Source organism: Somniosus microcephalus, chromosome 8 (assembly GCF_052327205.1).
Source record: "Somniosus microcephalus isolate GS21.2 chromosome 8, FLI_Smic_1.0, whole genome shotgun sequence".
Classification (NCBI taxonomy): Eukaryota; Metazoa; Chordata; class Chondrichthyes; order Squaliformes; family Somniosidae; genus Somniosus; species Somniosus microcephalus.
In genome coordinates, this window is record NC_140994.1 from 140,162,216 (window position 1) to 140,177,398 (window position 15,183).

General features: G+C 61.5%; 1 pseudogene; it reads left to right on the forward strand.

Moving 5' to 3' along the window:
• The first annotated feature begins 2,388 nt into the window (after positions 1-2,388).
• Positions 2,389-15,183, forward strand: part of LOC147113820 (acid sphingomyelinase-like phosphodiesterase 3b) — a 49,660-nt pseudogene continuing 36,865 nt past the window's right edge.

Here is a 15,183-nt window from a genome sequence, read left to right on the forward strand (position 1 = left end):
CAGATGCCAGTGCTTGGAGCGAGGGTGCTGCCATGAAGCCCTGTACTTGTCCCTCTGACGGAACAAGGTGTTGGTTATTTCTCTTATCTGGAAGGAGGAGAGCATGCCAGGGAATCTCAGAGACGCCGTAATTGTGACCATCTTCAAGAAAGGTGACAAGTCCAATTGCGGTAATTACAGAAGAGTTTCCCTGCTGTCTGCCACAGGGAAAGCCATCGCAAGTATCTTCCTCAATCGCCTTCTCCCAGTGGCCGAAGAGCTCCTCCCAGAGTCGCAATGCGGATTCCGCCCACTAAGGGGCACAATGGACATGATCTTCATCACACGTCAATTACAAGAGAAATGCAGGGAACAGAACCAACCGCTGTACGTGGCCTTCTTTGATCTCACAAAGGCCTTCGACACTGTCAACCGTGAGGGATTATGGAGAGTTCTCCTCAAATTCGGCTGCCCTCAAATGTTTGTCACCATCCTCCGCCTGCTTCACGACGACATGCAAGCCGTGATCCTGACCAACGGTTCCACCATAGACCCAATTCACTTATAAACCGGGGTCAAGCAAGGCTGTGTCATTGCACCAACGCTCTTCTCAATCTTCCTTGCTGCAATGCTCCATCTCACCCTCAGTAAGCTCCCCACTGGAGTGGAGCTAATTTACAGAACAAACGGGAAACTGTTCAACCTCCGTCACCTCCAGTCCAGATCCAAGGTCGTCCCATCCTCTGTTGTCGAATTACAGTATGCAGACGATGCTTGCGTCTGCGCTCACTCGGAGGTCGAACTCCAAACCATCGTCAACACCTTCACCGCAGCATATGAGAGCATGGGCCTTACACTAAACATCAGTAAGACAGAAGTCCTCTACCAACCTGCCCCCGCCACACAGTACTGCCCCCCCGATGATCAAAATCCACGACAAGGCCTTGGACAACATGGACCACTTTCCATACCTCGGGAGCCTACTGTCAACAAGGGCAGACATCGACGACGAAGTCCAACACCGCCTTCAGTGTGCCAGTACAGCCTTCGGTCACCTGAGGAAGAGTGTTTGAAGACCAGGACCTCAAACCCGGCACTAAGCTCATGGACTACAGAGCAGCAGTGATACCCGCCCTGCTGTATGCCTCAGAGACATGGACCATGTACAGCCGGCACCTCAAAGCACTGGAGAGGTATATCCAACGCTGCCTCCGCAAGATCCTGCAAACCCATTGGCAGGATAGGCGCACCAACATCAGTGTTCTTGCCCAGGCCAACATCCCCAGCATCGAAGCTTTGACCACGCTCGATCAGCTCCGATGGACGGGTCACATTGTCCGCATGCCCGATACGAGACTCCCAAAACAAGCGCTCTACTCGGAGCTCTGGCACGGCAAGAGAGCCCCAGGTGGGCAGAGGAAACGCTTCAAGGACACCCTCAAAGCCTCCTTGAAAAAATGTAACATCCCCAGCGACACCTGGGAATCCCTGGGCCAAGACCGCAGAAAGTGGAGGAGAAGCATCCGGGAAGGCGCCGAACACCTCGAGTCTCTTCGCCGGGAGCAAGCAGAAGCCAAACACAGGCAGCGCAAGGAGCGCAACCCAAGCACCCCACCCACCCACCCCTTCAACCACCGTCTGCCCCACCTATGACAGACTGTAGGTCGCGCATTGGACTCATCAGTCACCTGCGAACTCAGTGGAAGCAAGTCATCCTCGGTTCCGAGGGACTGCCTAAGGGAAGAGGGGAGAGTTTCAGTATGTGTGTCTCTCTCCCTGTTTGAGTGTCTCTCTTTCAGTGTGTCTCTCTCTATCAGAGCTTCTGTGTATGCGTCTATCTCCTTATGTTTGCGTCTGTCCCTGTCTCTTTCAGTGTGTCTACGTGTTTGTGTGTGTCTCTCTCTGTATCAGAGTATCTGTGTATGTGTCTCGTCCCGTGTTTCAGTTTCTCTCTCTCTCTCTATGCCCCAATGTTCGAGAAGTAAATCTTCAGTTCGGAGAAATTTTCTGCAGGTTTTTACCGAATCGCGAAATCGGAATAAAGTGAACGAATTAAAAAGTGTGAGTCACCCGGTCGAAACCCACAGCTCGTTCCAGTTTAAATTCCTCGCCCATTTCCATAAAATCCCGCCCACATGTGCAACCTCTGACCCTGGATCCAGACTCGCATCCCAGAAATCAGATTAAATCACTCCCCAAATGTCCAATTTCACCTTGTGGCAGACCGACCGACTCCACTCCGGGGCACAGCGCACCAACCCTTGGAGTTCACCGTCCCGGGAAAAGTTAGCGAGCGCCCTTTCTGTAACTTTCAGTTCCTGTTACATTCTGTTTTATAAATTCAAACTCTCTTCGGTCACAAGCAATGCTCCAGGGGGTAAGGTCCAGGAAAGCACTTCCTGCTCAACCATGACTCTCCTCAATTTCCTTTTGCTCTTGGCGAACTCTGGCGCTGCCGTATCCCGAACAGGTGAGAATGAAGCATTCCTGACATCTCAACTTGCTCAACAGGAGTGAGCCCCAACCGGGGGCCACAGCAGCTGGCTCAGTGCCCCTCGCTTGGAGTGGAGAAAGTCAGCCAGCCAGGGCTCGCTGCTCCCCATCACCATCCAGCGACTCCTGCTCAATGCCACCTGTCAGGCGAGGCGCAGGATAAGGAGGGGAGGATTTGATTTCTACAGCACCCTTTTCGCAACCTCAGGACCTCGCAAAGAGCTGCACAGCCAATTTTTTAACATTCATTCTTGGGATGTGGGCGATGCTGGCATTTGTTGCCCTTGAGAAGGTGATGGTGGACCATCTGCATTAAGTACTTCTCGTGTGTACTCACATGGCGTTCCTCAGCAGTTCACAATCAATTTAATTACTTTTCAAGTGTAGCCCCTTCTGGTTTTTTTAGGCAAATGCAATGCAAGGAAAAATAGAGTTCCAAGCATGTTTCATATATTAAGGACCAGCTGGAGTGCCCGGCGGTGCCGAGGCCTTTTCGAGGGCATGTTGTTGTTGGAAGAGAGAGAGAGAGCGACTGGGGGGGGGGGGGGAAGAGAGAGAGCGACTGGGGGGGGGGAAGAGAGAGAGCGACTGGGGGGGGGAAGAGAGAGAGCGACTGGGGGGGGAAGAGAGAGAGCGACTGGGGGGGGAAGAGAGAGAGCGACTGGGGGGGGGAAGAGAGAGAGCGACTGGGGGGGGAAGAGAGAGAGCGACTGGGGGGGAAGAGAGAGAGCGACTGGGGGGGAAAGAGAGCGCGCGACTGGGGGGGGAAGAGAGCACGCGACTGGGGGGGGAAGAGAGCGCGCGACTGGGGGGGGAAGAGAGCGCGCGACTGGGGGGGGAAGAGAGCGCGCGACTGGGGGGGAAGAGAGCGCGCGACTGGGGGGGAAGAGAGCGCGCGACTGGGGGGGAAGAGAGCGCGCGACTGGGGGGGGAAGAGAGCGCGCGACTGGGGGGGAAGAGAGCGCGCGACTGGGGGGGAAGAGAGCGCGCGACTGGGGGGGGAAGAGAGCGCGCGACTGGGGGGGAAGAGAGCGCGCGACTGGGGGGGAAGAGAGCGCGCGACTGGGGGGGAAGAGAGCGCGCGACTGGGGGGGGAAGAGAGCGCGCGACTGGGGGGGAAGAGAGCGCGCGACTGGGGGGGAAGAGAGCGCGCGACTGTGGGGGGAAGAGAGAGCGCGACTGGGGGGGGGAAGAGAGAGCGCGACTGGGGGGGGAAGAGAGAGCGCGACTGGGGGGGGGAAGAGAGAGCGCGACTGGGGGGAGGAAGAGAGAGCGCGACTGGGGGGGGAAGAGAGAGCGCGACTGGGGGGGGGAGAAAGAGAGAGCGCGACTGGGGGGGGGAAGAGAGAGCGCGACTGGGGGGGGGAAGAGAGAGCGCGACTGGGGGGGGGAAGAGAGAGCGCGACTGGGGGGGGGAAGAGAGAGCGCGACTGGGGGGGGGAAAAGAGAGCGCGACTGGGGGGGGGAAGAGAGAGCGCGACTGGGGGGGGAAGAGAGAGCGCGACTGGGGGGGGAAGAGAGAGCGCGACGGGGGGGGGAAAGAGAGAGCGCGACTGGGGGGGGGAAGAGAGAGCGCGACTGGGGGGGGGAAGAGAGAGCGCGACTGGCGGGGGGGGAAGAGAGAGCGCGACTGGGGGGGAAGAGAGAGCGCGACTGTGGGGGGGGGGAGAGAGAGCGCGACTGGGGGGGGAAGAGAGAGCGCGACTGTGGGGGGGAAGAGAGAGCGCGACTGGGGGGGGGAAGAGAGACCGCGACTGGGGGGGGGAAGAGAGAGCGCGACTGGGGGGGGGGAAGAGAGAGCGCGACTGGGGGGGGGAAGAGAGAGCGCGACTGGTGGGGGGAAGAGAGAGCGCGACTGGGGGGGGGAAGAGAGAGCGCGACTCGGGGGGGGAAGAGAGAGCGCGACTGGGGGGGGGAAGAGAGAGCGCGACTGGGGGGGGAAGAGAGAGCGCGACTGGGTGGGGGGAAGAGAGAGCGCGACTGGGGGGGGAAGAGAGAGCGCGACTGGGGGGGGGAAGAGAGAGCGCGACTGGGGGGGGGAAGAGAGAGCGCGACGGGGGGGGAAGAGAGAGCGCGACTGGGGGGGGAAGAGAGAGCGCGACTGGGGGGGGGAAGAGAGAGCGCGACTGGGGGGGGGAAGAGAGAGCGCGACTGGGGGGGGGAAGAGAGAGCGCGACTGGGGGGGGAAGAGAGAGCGCGACTGGGGTGGGGGAAGAGAGAGCGCGACTGGGGGGGGAAGAGAGAGCGCGACTGGGGGGGGAAGAGAGAGCGCGACTGGGGGGGGGAAGAGAGAGCGCGACTGGGGGGGGGAAGAGAGAGCGCGACTGGGGGGGGGAAGAGAGAGCGCGACTGGGGGGGGAAGGGAGAGCGCGACTGGGGGGGGGAAGAGAGAGCGCGACTGGGGGGGGAAGAGAGAGCGCGAATGGAGGGGGGAAGAGAGAGCGCGACTGGGGGGGGAAGAGAGAGCGCGACTCGGGGGGGGAAGCGAGAGCGCGACTGGGGGGGGAAGAGAGAGCGCGACGGGGGGGGAAGAGAGAGCGCGACTGGGGGGGGGAAGAGAGAGCGCGACTGGGGGGGGGAAGAGAGAGCGCGACTGGGGGGGGAAGAGAGAGCGCGACTGGGGGGGGAAGAGAGAGCGCGACTGGGGGGGGAAGAGAGAGCGCGACTGGGGGGGGGAAGAGAGAGCGCGACTGGGGGGGAAGAGGGAGCGCGACTCGGGGGGGGAAGAGAGAGCGCGACTGGGGGGGGAAGAGAGAGCGCGACTGGGGGGGGGAAGAGAGAGCGCGACTGGGGGGGGGAAGAGAGAGCGCGACTGGGGGGGGAAGAGAGAGCGCGACTGGGGGGGGTGAAGAGAGAGCGCGACTGGGGGGGAAGAGAGAGCGCGACTGGGGGGGGAAAGAGAGAGCGCGACTGGGGGGGGGAAGAGAGAGCGCGACTGGGGGGGGGAAGAGAGAGCGCGACTGGGGGGGGAAGAGAGAGCGCGACTGGGGGGGAAGAGAGAGCGCGACTGGGGGGGGGGAGAGAGAGCGCGACTGGGGGGGGGGAAGAGAGAGCGCGACTGGGGGGGGAAGAGAGAGCGCGACTGGGGGGGTGGAAGAGAGAGCGCGACTGGGGGGGGGAAGAGAGAGCGCGACTGGGGGGGGAAGAGAGAGCGCGGCTGCGGGGGGGGAAGAGAGAGCGCGACTGGGGGGGGGAAGAGAGAGCGCGACTGGGGGGGGGAAGAGAGAGCGCGACTGTGGGGGGGAAGAGAGAGCGCGACTGGGGGGGGAAGAGAGAGCGCGACTTGGGGGGGGAAGAGAGAGCGCGACTGGGGGGGGGAAGAGAGAGCGCGACCGGGGGGGGAAGAGAGAGCGCGACGGGGGGGGGAAGAGAGAGCGCGACTGGGGGGGTGAAGAGAGAGCGCGACTCGGGGGGGGAAGAGAGAGCGCGACTGCGGGGGGAAGAGAGAGCGCGACTGGGGGGGGGAAGAGAGAGCGCGACTGGGGGGCGGTGAAGAGAGAGCGCAACTGGGGGGGGAAGAGAGAGCGCGACTGGGGGGGGGAAGAGAGAGCGCGACTGCGGGGGGGGGAAGAGAGAGCGCGACTGGGGGGGGGAAAAGAGAGAGCGCGACTGGGGGGGGGAAGGGAGAGCGCGACTGCGGGGGGGGGAAGAGAGAGCGCGACTGGGGGGGGGAAGAGAGAGCGCGACTGAGGGGGGGAAGAGAGAGCGCGACTGGGGGGGGGGAAGAGAGAGCGCGACTGGGGGGGGGAAGAGAGAGCGCGACTGGGGGGGGAAGAGAGAGCGCGACGGGGGGGGAAGAGAGAGCGCGACTGGGGGGGGGAAGAGAGAGCGCGACTGGGGGGGAAGAGAGAGCGCGACTGTGGGGGGAAGAAAGAGCGCGACTGGGGGGGAAGAGAGAGCGCGACTGGGGGGGGAAGAGAGAGCGCGTCTCGGGGGGGGAAGAGAGAGCGCGTCTGGGGGGGAAGAGAGAGCGCGTCGGGGGGGGAAGAGAGAGCGCGTCGGAGGGGGGAAGAGAGAGCGCGTCGGGGGGGGAAGAGAGAGCGCGTCGGGGGGGGAAGAGAGAGCACGTCAGGGGGGGGAAGAGAGAGCGCGTCGGGGGGGAAGAGAGAGCGCGTCGGTGGGGGGAAGAGAGAGCGCGTCGGGGGGGAAGAGAGAGCGCGTCGGGGGGGGAAGAGAGAGCGCGTCGGGGGGGGAAGAGAGAGCGCGTCAGGGGGGGAAGAGAGAGCGCGTCGGGGGGGGAAGAGAGAGCGCGTCGGGGGGGGAAGAGAGAGCGCGTCGGGGGGGGGAAGAGAGAGCACGTCGGGGGGGGGAAGAGAGAGCGCGTCGGGGGGGGAAGAGAAAGCGCGTCGGGGGGGGAAGAGAGAGCGCGTCGGGGGGGGAAGAGAGAGCGCGTCGGGGGGGGGAAGAGAGAGCGCGTCGGGGGGGGAAGAGAGAGCGCGTCGGGGGGGGAAGAGAGAGCGCGTCGGGGGGGGAAGAGAGAGCGCGTCGGGGGGGGAAGAGAGAGCGCGTCGGGGGGGGAAGAGAGAGCGCGTCGGGGGGGAAGAGAGAGCGCGTCGGGGGGGGAAGAGGGAGCGCGTCGGGGGGGGAAGAGAGAGCGCGTCGGGGGGGGAAGAGAGAGCGCGTCGGGGGGGGAAGAGAGAGCGCGTCGGGGGGGGAAGAGAGAGCGCGTCGGGGGGGAAGAGAGAGCGCGTCGGGGGGGGAAGAGAGAGCGCGTCGGGGGGGGGAAGAGAGAGTGCGTCGGGGGGGAAGAGAGAGCGCGTCGGGGGGGAAGAGAGCGCGTCGGGGGGGAAGAGAGCGCGTCGGTGGGGGGAAGAGAGAGCGCGTCGGTGGGGGGGGAAGAGAGAGCGCGTCGGGGGGGGAAGAGAGAGCGCGTCAGGGGGGTGAAGAGAGAGCGCGTCGGGGTTGGGGGGAAGAGAGAGCGCGTCAGGGTGGGGGGGAAGAGAGAGCGCATCGGGGTGGGGGGGAAGAGAGAGCGCGTCGGGGTTGGGGGGAAGAGAGAGCGCGTCGGAGTGGGGGGAAGAGAGAGCGCGTCGGGGGGGAGGGAAGAGAGAACGCGTCGGGGGGCGGGGAAGAGAGAGCGCGTCGAGGGGGGGGAAGAGAGAGCGCGTCGGGGGGGAGGGAAGAGAGAGCGCGTCGGGGGGGAAGAGAGAGCGCGTCGGGGGGGGAAGAGAGAGCGCGTCGGGGGGGGAAGAGAGAGCGCGTCGGCGGGGGGAAGAGAGAGCGCGTCGGGGGGAGAAGAGAGAGCACGTCGGGGGGGGAAGAGAGAGCGCGACTGGGGGGGGAAGAGAGAGCGCGACTGGGGGAGGAAGAGAGAGCGCGACTGGGGGGGGGAAGAGAGAGCGCGACTGGCGGGGGAAGAGAGAGCGCGACTGGGGGGGGAAGAGAGAGCGCGACTGGGGGGGAAGAGAGAGCGCGACTGGGGGGGGAAGAGAGAGCGTGACTGGGGGGGGGAAGAGAGAGCGCGACTGTGGGGGGAAGAAAGAGCGCGACTGGGGGGGGAAGAGAGAGCGCGACTGGGGGGGAAGAGAGAGCGCGACTGGGGGGGGAAGAGAGAGCGCGACTGGTGGGGTGAAGAGAGAGCGCGTCTGGGGGGGGAAGAGAGAGCGCGTCCGGGGGGGGGAAGAGAGAGCGCGTCGGGGGGGAAGAGAGAGCGCGTCGGGGGGGGAAGAGAGAGCGCGTCGGGGGGGAAGAGAGAGCGCGTCGGGGGGGGAAGAGAGAGCGCGTCGGGGGGGGAAGAGAGAGCGCGTCGGGGGGGGAAGAGAGAGCGCGTCGGGGGGGGAAGAGAGAGCGCGTCGGGGGGGGAAGAGAGAGCGCGTCGGGGGGGGAAGAGAGAGCGCGTCGGGGGGGAAGAGAGAGCGCGTCGGGGGGGGAAGAGAGAGCGCGTCGGGGGGGAAGAGAGAGCGCGTCGGGGGGGAAGAGAGAGCGCGTCGGGGGGGGAAGAGAGAGCGCGTCGGGGGGGGAAGAGAGAGCGCGTCGGGGGGGGAAGAGAGAGCGCGTCGGGGGGGGAAGAGAGAGCGCGTCGGGGGGGGGAAGAGAGAGCGCATCGGGGGGGAAGAGAGAGCGTGTCGGGGGGGGAAGAGAGAGCGCGTCAGGGGGGGAAGAGAGAGCGCGTCGGGGGGGAAGAGAGAGCGCGTCGGGGGGGGAAGAGAGAGCGCGTCGGGGGGGAAGAGAGAGCGCGTCGGGGGGGGAAGAGAGAGCGCGTCGGGGGGGGAAGAGAGAGCGCGTCGGGGGGGGAAAGAGAGAGCGCGTCGGTGGGGGGAAGAGAGAGCGCGTCGGGGGGGGAAAGAGAGAGCGCGTCGGGGGGGAAAGAGAGAGCGCGTCGGGGGGGGGAAGGGAGAGCGCGTCGGGGGGGAAGGGAGAGCGCGTCGGGGGGGAAGAGAGAGCGCGTCGGGGGGGGAAGAGAGAGCGCGTCGGGGGGGGAAGAGAGAGCGCGTCGGGGGGGGAAGAGAAAGCGCGTCGGGGGGGGAAGCGAGAGCGCGTCGGGTGGGGGGGAAGAGAGAGCGCGTCGGGGGGGGAAGAGAGAGCGCGTCGGGGGGGGAAGAGAGAGCGCGTCGGGGGGGAAGAGAGAGCGCGTCGGGGGGGAAGAGAGAGCGCGTCGGGGGGGAAGAGAGAGCGCGTCGGGGGGGGAAAGAGAGAGCGCGTCGGGGGGGAAGAGAGAGCGCGTCGGGGGGGGAATAGAGAGCGCGTCGGGGGGGGAAGAGAGAGCGCGTCCGGGGGGGGGCGAAGAGAGAGCGCGTCGGGGGGGGGAAGAGAGAGCGCGTCGGGGGGGGGAAGAGAGAGCGCGTCGGGGGGGGAAGAGAGAGCGCGTCGGGGGGGGGAAGAGAGAGCGCGTCGGGGGGGGAAGAGAGAGCGCGTCGGGGGGGGAAGAGAGAGCGCGTCGGGGGGGGAAGAGAGAGCGCGTCGGGGGGGAAGAGAGAGCGCGTCGGGGGGGGAAGAGGGAGCGCGTCGGGGGGGGAAGAGAGAGCGCGTCGGGGGGGGAAGAGAGAGCGCGTCGGGGGGGGAAGAGAGAGCGCGTCGGGGGGGAAGAGAGAGCGCGTCGGGGGGGGAAGAGAGAGCGCGTCGGGGGGGGGAAGAGAGAGTGCGTCGGGGGGGAAGAGAGAGCGCGTCGGGGGGGAAGAGAGCGCGTCGGGGGGGAAGAGAGCGCGTCGGTGGGGGGAAGAGAGAGCGCGTCGGTGGGGGGGGAAGAGAGAGCGCGTCGGGGGGGGAAGAGAGAGCGCGTCAGGGGGGTGAAGAGAGAGCGCGTCGGGGTTGGGGGGAAGAGAGAGCGCGTCAGGGTGGGGGGGAAGAGAGAGCGCATCGGGGTGGGGGGGAAGAGAGAGCGCGTCGGGGTTGGGGGGAAGAGAGAGCGCGTCGGAGTGGGGGGAAGAGAGAGCGCGTCGGGGGGGAGGGAAGAGAGAACGCGTCGGGGGGCGGGGAAGAGAGAGCGCGTCGAGGGGGGGGAAGAGAGAGCGCGTCGGGGGGGAGGGAAGAGAGAGCGCGTCGGGGGGGAAGAGAGAGCGCGTCGGGGGGGAAGAGAGAGCGCGTCGGGGGGGAAGAGAGAGCGCGTCGGCGGGGGGAAGAGAGAGCGCGTCGGGGGGAGAAGAGAGAGCACGTCGGGGGGGAAGAGAGAGCGCGACTGGGGGGGGAAGAGAGAGCGCGACTGGGGGAGGAAGAGAGAGCGCGACTGGGGGGGGGAAGAGAGAGCGCGACTGGCGGGGGAAGAGAGAGCGCGACTGGGGGGGGAAGAGAGAGCGCGACTGGGGGGGAAGAGAGAGCGCGACTGGGGGGGGAAGAGAGAGCGTGACTGGGGGGGGAAGAGAGAGCGCGACTGTGGGGGGAAGAAAGAGCGCGACTGGGGGGGGAAGAGAGAGCGCGACTGGGGGGGAAGAGAGAGCGCGACTGGGGGGGGAAGAGAGAGCGCGACTGGTGGGGTGAAGAGAGAGCGCGTCTGGGGGGGGAAGAGAGAGCGCGTCCGGGGGGGGAAGAGAGAGCGCGTCGGGGGGGAAGAGAGAGCGCGTCGGGGGGGGAAGAGAGAGCGCGTCGGGGGGGAAGAGAGAGCGCGTCGGGGGGGGAAGAGAGAGCGCGTCGGGGGGGGAAGAGAGAGCGCGTCGGGGGGGGAAGAGAGAGCGCGTCGGGGGGGGAAGAGAGAGCGCGTCGGGGGGGAAGAGAGAGCGCGTCGGGGGGGGAAGAGAGAGCGCGTCGGGGGGGAAGAGAGAGCGCGTCGGGGGGGGAAGAGAGAGCGCGTCGGGGGGGAAGAGAGAGCGCGTCGGGGGGGAAGAGAGAGCGCGTCGGGGGGGAAGAGAGAGCGCGTCGGGGGGGGAAGAGAGAGCGCGTCGGGGGGGGAAGAGAGAGCGCGTCGGGGGGGGAAGAGAGAGCGCGTCGGGGGGGGGAAGAGAGAGCGCATCGGGGGGGAAGAGAGAGCGTGTCGGGGGGGGAAGAGAGAGCGCGTCAGGGGGGGAAGAGAGAGCGCGTCGGGGGGGAAGAGAGAGCGCGTCGGGGGGGGAAGAGAGAGCGCGTCGGGGGGGAAGAGAGAGCGCGTCGGGGGGGGAAGAGAGAGCGCGTCGGGGGGGGAAGAGAGAGCGCGTCGGGGGGGGAAAGAGAGAGCGCGTCGGTGGGGGGAAGAGAGAGCGCGTCGGGGGGGGAAAGAGAGAGCGCGTCGGGGGGGAAAGAGAGAGCGCGTCGGGGGGGGGAAGGGAGAGCGCGTCGGGGGGGAAGGGAGAGCGCGTCGGGGGGGAAGAGAGAGCGCGTCGGGGGGGGAAGAGAGAGCGCGTCGGGGGGGAAGAGAGAGCGCGTCGGGGGGGGAAGAGAAAGCGCGTCGGGGGGGGAAGCGAGAGCGCGTCGGGTGGGGGGGAAGAGAGAGCGCGTCGGGGGGGGAAGAGAGAGCGCGTCGGGGGGGGAAGAGAGAGCGCGTCGGGGGGGGAAGAGAGAGCGCGTCGGGGGGGAAGAGAGAGCGCGTCGGGGGGGAAGAGAGAGCGCGTCGGGGGGGGAAAGAGAGAGCGCGTCGGGGGGGAAGAGAGAGCGCGTCGGGGGGGGAATAGAGAGCGCGTCGGGGGGGGAAGAGAGAGCGCGTCCGGGGGGGGGCGAAGAGAGAGCGCGTCGGGGGGGGGAAGAGAGAGCGCGTCGGGGGGGGGAAGAGAGCGCGCGTCGGGGGGGGGAAGAGAGAGCGCGTCGGGGGGGGAAGAGAGAGCGCGTCGGGGATGGGAAGTGAGAGCGCGTCGGGGGGGGAAGAGAGAGCGCGTCGGGGGGGAAGTGAGAGCGCGTCGGGGGGGGAAGAGAGAGCGCGTCGGGGGGGGAAGAGAGAGCGCGTCGGGGGGGGGAAGAGAGAGCGCGTCGGGGGGGGGAGAAGAGAGAGCGCGTCGGGGGGGGAGAAGAGAGAGCGCGTCTGGTGGGGGGGAAGGTGGCCCGATGGACCCCTGCGAAGGAAGGAAGAAGGTAAGCTCTCCCTCCCTGTCCCACCCCCTCACTCTTTCCCTCCCGTCCCAGCCCCTCACTCTTTCCCTCCCTTACCCTCTCTCCCTCCCCTGTCTCTCCCTGCTTTACTCTCCCTCCCCCTCTCCTCATGCTCTCCCAATTCACAATTCACAATTCAAATCGCAGTTCTATTCATACAGTGTATAAACAGGTATGTCCCTGAGTGTATAAATATGCATTCGCATTGTTTATATATATTCTTTTCTTAGTTTACTGGTTGTCCCTCTGTTCATGGCAAGCTGTAACATAGTGTGCCGCCAGTGTTACACAGCTTCTCTCCTCTCCCAGTAGGAATGGGAGCTTTTGGTTGTCATTCAGATTTCTGAAATCAGGGCATATTTGTGAGAATTTTTGGTAGAAATTCTCCCTGATGCCCTGATATTTTCCGCAGGCTGTGAGGAAGTGCATCTCTGTCTCCACTACTCCCTGACTGCAGTGAGAGCATATCCTGTCTTCTCTTGGCAGCCTGGTCTGCCTGTGTCTGCCTTTTTCGATCGCTAGGCTATGTTCGCTAAGTCTGTACCTTGTCAAGGTTCTTCTCAGTTTGTTATCCTTTACCATGGTCAGGTAATCAGCTATGTTGTATTGTCTGTTTAGGGCCAAGTAGCAATTGAGTTTGCTTTGGGTTTTTGTTGTTTCTGCCCAATATGTCAGATATTTTTCCTTTTGCTTAGCGACGATTGTGTTGGGTCGAATTCTTTGTGTTACCCTGTCACTGTCCTGGGGCTGGTTATTGTTAGTATTGTTAGTAGTTACTTCACTGAGTCCCAGGACTAGTTGACTGAGGGTATTCTTCTTTATGGTCAGCTCTTGGCATTTCAGGGCGTCGTAGTGATAGCATTGGGGATTGCTCATTTGTAGGTGATTCCAAAATTTGGTGGCTCTTTTTTGGATAGTGATTATTAATGGATATTGGCCTAGTTCCGCCCTGCATGCATTGTTTACTGTTTTCCTTTGAGTCCGGAGGATACTTTTACAGAATTCTGCATGTAGGATCTCAATTGGGTGTTTGTCCCATTTTGCAAATTCTTGTTGAGTTAGCGGTCCCCATACCTCACTGCCATAGAGTGCAATTGGTTCAATTACTGATTTGAAAATTTTGAGCCAAATGCTAATTGGGATTTCTAGTTGGATTGATTTTTTGATGGCATAGAAAGCCCTTCTTGCTTTCTCTTTCAGTTCATTCACAGCCAGTTTGAAGTTTCCCGTAGAACTGATTTTTAAGCCCAAGTATGTGTAGTTAGTGGTTTGTTCAATTTTGGTTGTTCCTACTGTGAAATTTATTTTGGGTCCCTGATGTTTGGATCTTTGCTGGAACACAAGGACTTTGGTTTTTTGGGGATTTATTGTCAGGGCCCAAGTCTGGCAGTACGACTCCAGCAGGTCCAGGTTCTGCTGTAGCCCCTCTTTAGTTGGTGACAGCAGAACCAGGTCGTCTGCATAGAGGAGGAATTTAACCTTGGATTCATATAGGGTGAGGCCGGATGCTGTAGATTGTTCAAGTAGTTTTGCCAATCCATTTATGTAAATATTAAAGAATGTCGGTGAGATTGGCGAGCCCTGCGTCACCCCCCGCCCCTGTGGGAAGTATTTTGTTTGTTTGTCTCCAATTTTAACTGCACATTTGTTGTTTGTATACATTGATTTAATTACATCATATGTTTTCCCTCCTACCCCGCTTTCGATAAGTTTCAGAAATAAACCGTCATGCCAGATGGAGTCGAAAGCCTTCTGGAAATCTACAAAGCATGCGTAGATTTTGCTTTTGTTATGGTGAACGTGTTTGTCAATTAGGGTCTGTAGGGTGAAGATATGATCGGATGTTCTATAGTTTGGCAGGAATCCAATTTGGCTTTTACTCAAGACATTGTGCTCCTCAAGGAAGTTTATGTCTTTTGTTTATGATGCTACAGAAAACCTTCCCCAGGTTACTGTTTACACAGGTGCCTCGATAGTTGTTTGGGTCGATTTTGTCCCCACTTTTGTATATGGGCGTTATGAGTCCTTTGTTCCAGATATCAGGGAAATAACCGACACTCAGAACCAAGTTGAAGAGTTTTAGGATAGCCAGTTTCATTTTGTTGTCTGTGTATTTAATCATCTCGTTTAGTATGCCGTCTGTCCCGCAGGCTTTTCCTGGTCGCAGGTCCTTGAGTTTTTCAAGAAGTTCTTTTTCTGTTATTATGGCGTCTAGTGGGTTTTGGTTATCTTTTATGGCCATTTCTAGCTTTTCCAGTTTTTTGCATATATGGTGTTGCTCTGGTCTTAGTGTGTTTTTCTGGTATAATTTTTCAAAGTGGTTTACCCATGTGTCCCCATTTTGAATGGCCAAATCGTCGTGTTGTTTTTTGTGTAGTGTTTTCAAGTTTTCCCAGAAACAATTGGAATCAATGGATTCCTCCATGGAGCTGAGTGTATTCTTAATATATTGCTCTTTTTTGGTTCTGAGTGTGTTTCTGTATTGTGTTAGTGTCTGACAATAAGTAAGGCATAGTTCCTCGTTTTCTGGATGTCTGTGTTTTTGGTTTGATATTTTTCTAAGTTTTTTCCTCATGTTATGGCAATCTCGGTCAAACCATTTTTCATAGTTTTTTGTTTTGGGTTTGTTCTTGCGAGCTTTCAAGTTTGCATTTGTTGCCAAATTATCAAAAATATTGTTTAGTTTACTAACTGCCCGGTTTACGCCTTCTTTATTGTGAGTGTATATGTTATCCAGAAAGGTGTCTAAGAGAGCTTGAGTTGATGCATTGCTAATTGTTTTCTGGTATTTTTCCGTGTCGTTTTTGGCCCATCTGTACGATTTTTTGGTGTTGTACAGTTTACTGGGTTGTGTTTCTATGTTGTTTGTTTCTGTCTTTTTGAGGAACATAGTAATTTGACTGTGATCTGACAGTGTTGTTTGTGGTTTGACTGTGAATGCTCTGAAAGAGGATGGGTCTAAGTCTGTAATCATATAGTCTACTGTGCTGCAGCCAAGAGGTGAGCAATAGGTCGATCTTCCTAGGAGGTCTCCTATGAACCTACCATTGACAATGTACAGACCCAGGTTTCGACAGAGCTGTAGTAGCTGTTTTCCGTTGGTATTTGACTGCTTGTCGCAGTTATGTCTGTATGGAAGGGAAGGGATGTCAAAGTGGTTATTCCCGAAAACGTAATTGTTTCCCTGATTATTGGTGAAGTCTGGTTCTTCGCCCGTTCTTGAATTGAGGTCCCCACAGATCAACACGTTCCCCTGGGTCTGGTATTGGATAATTTCCCCCT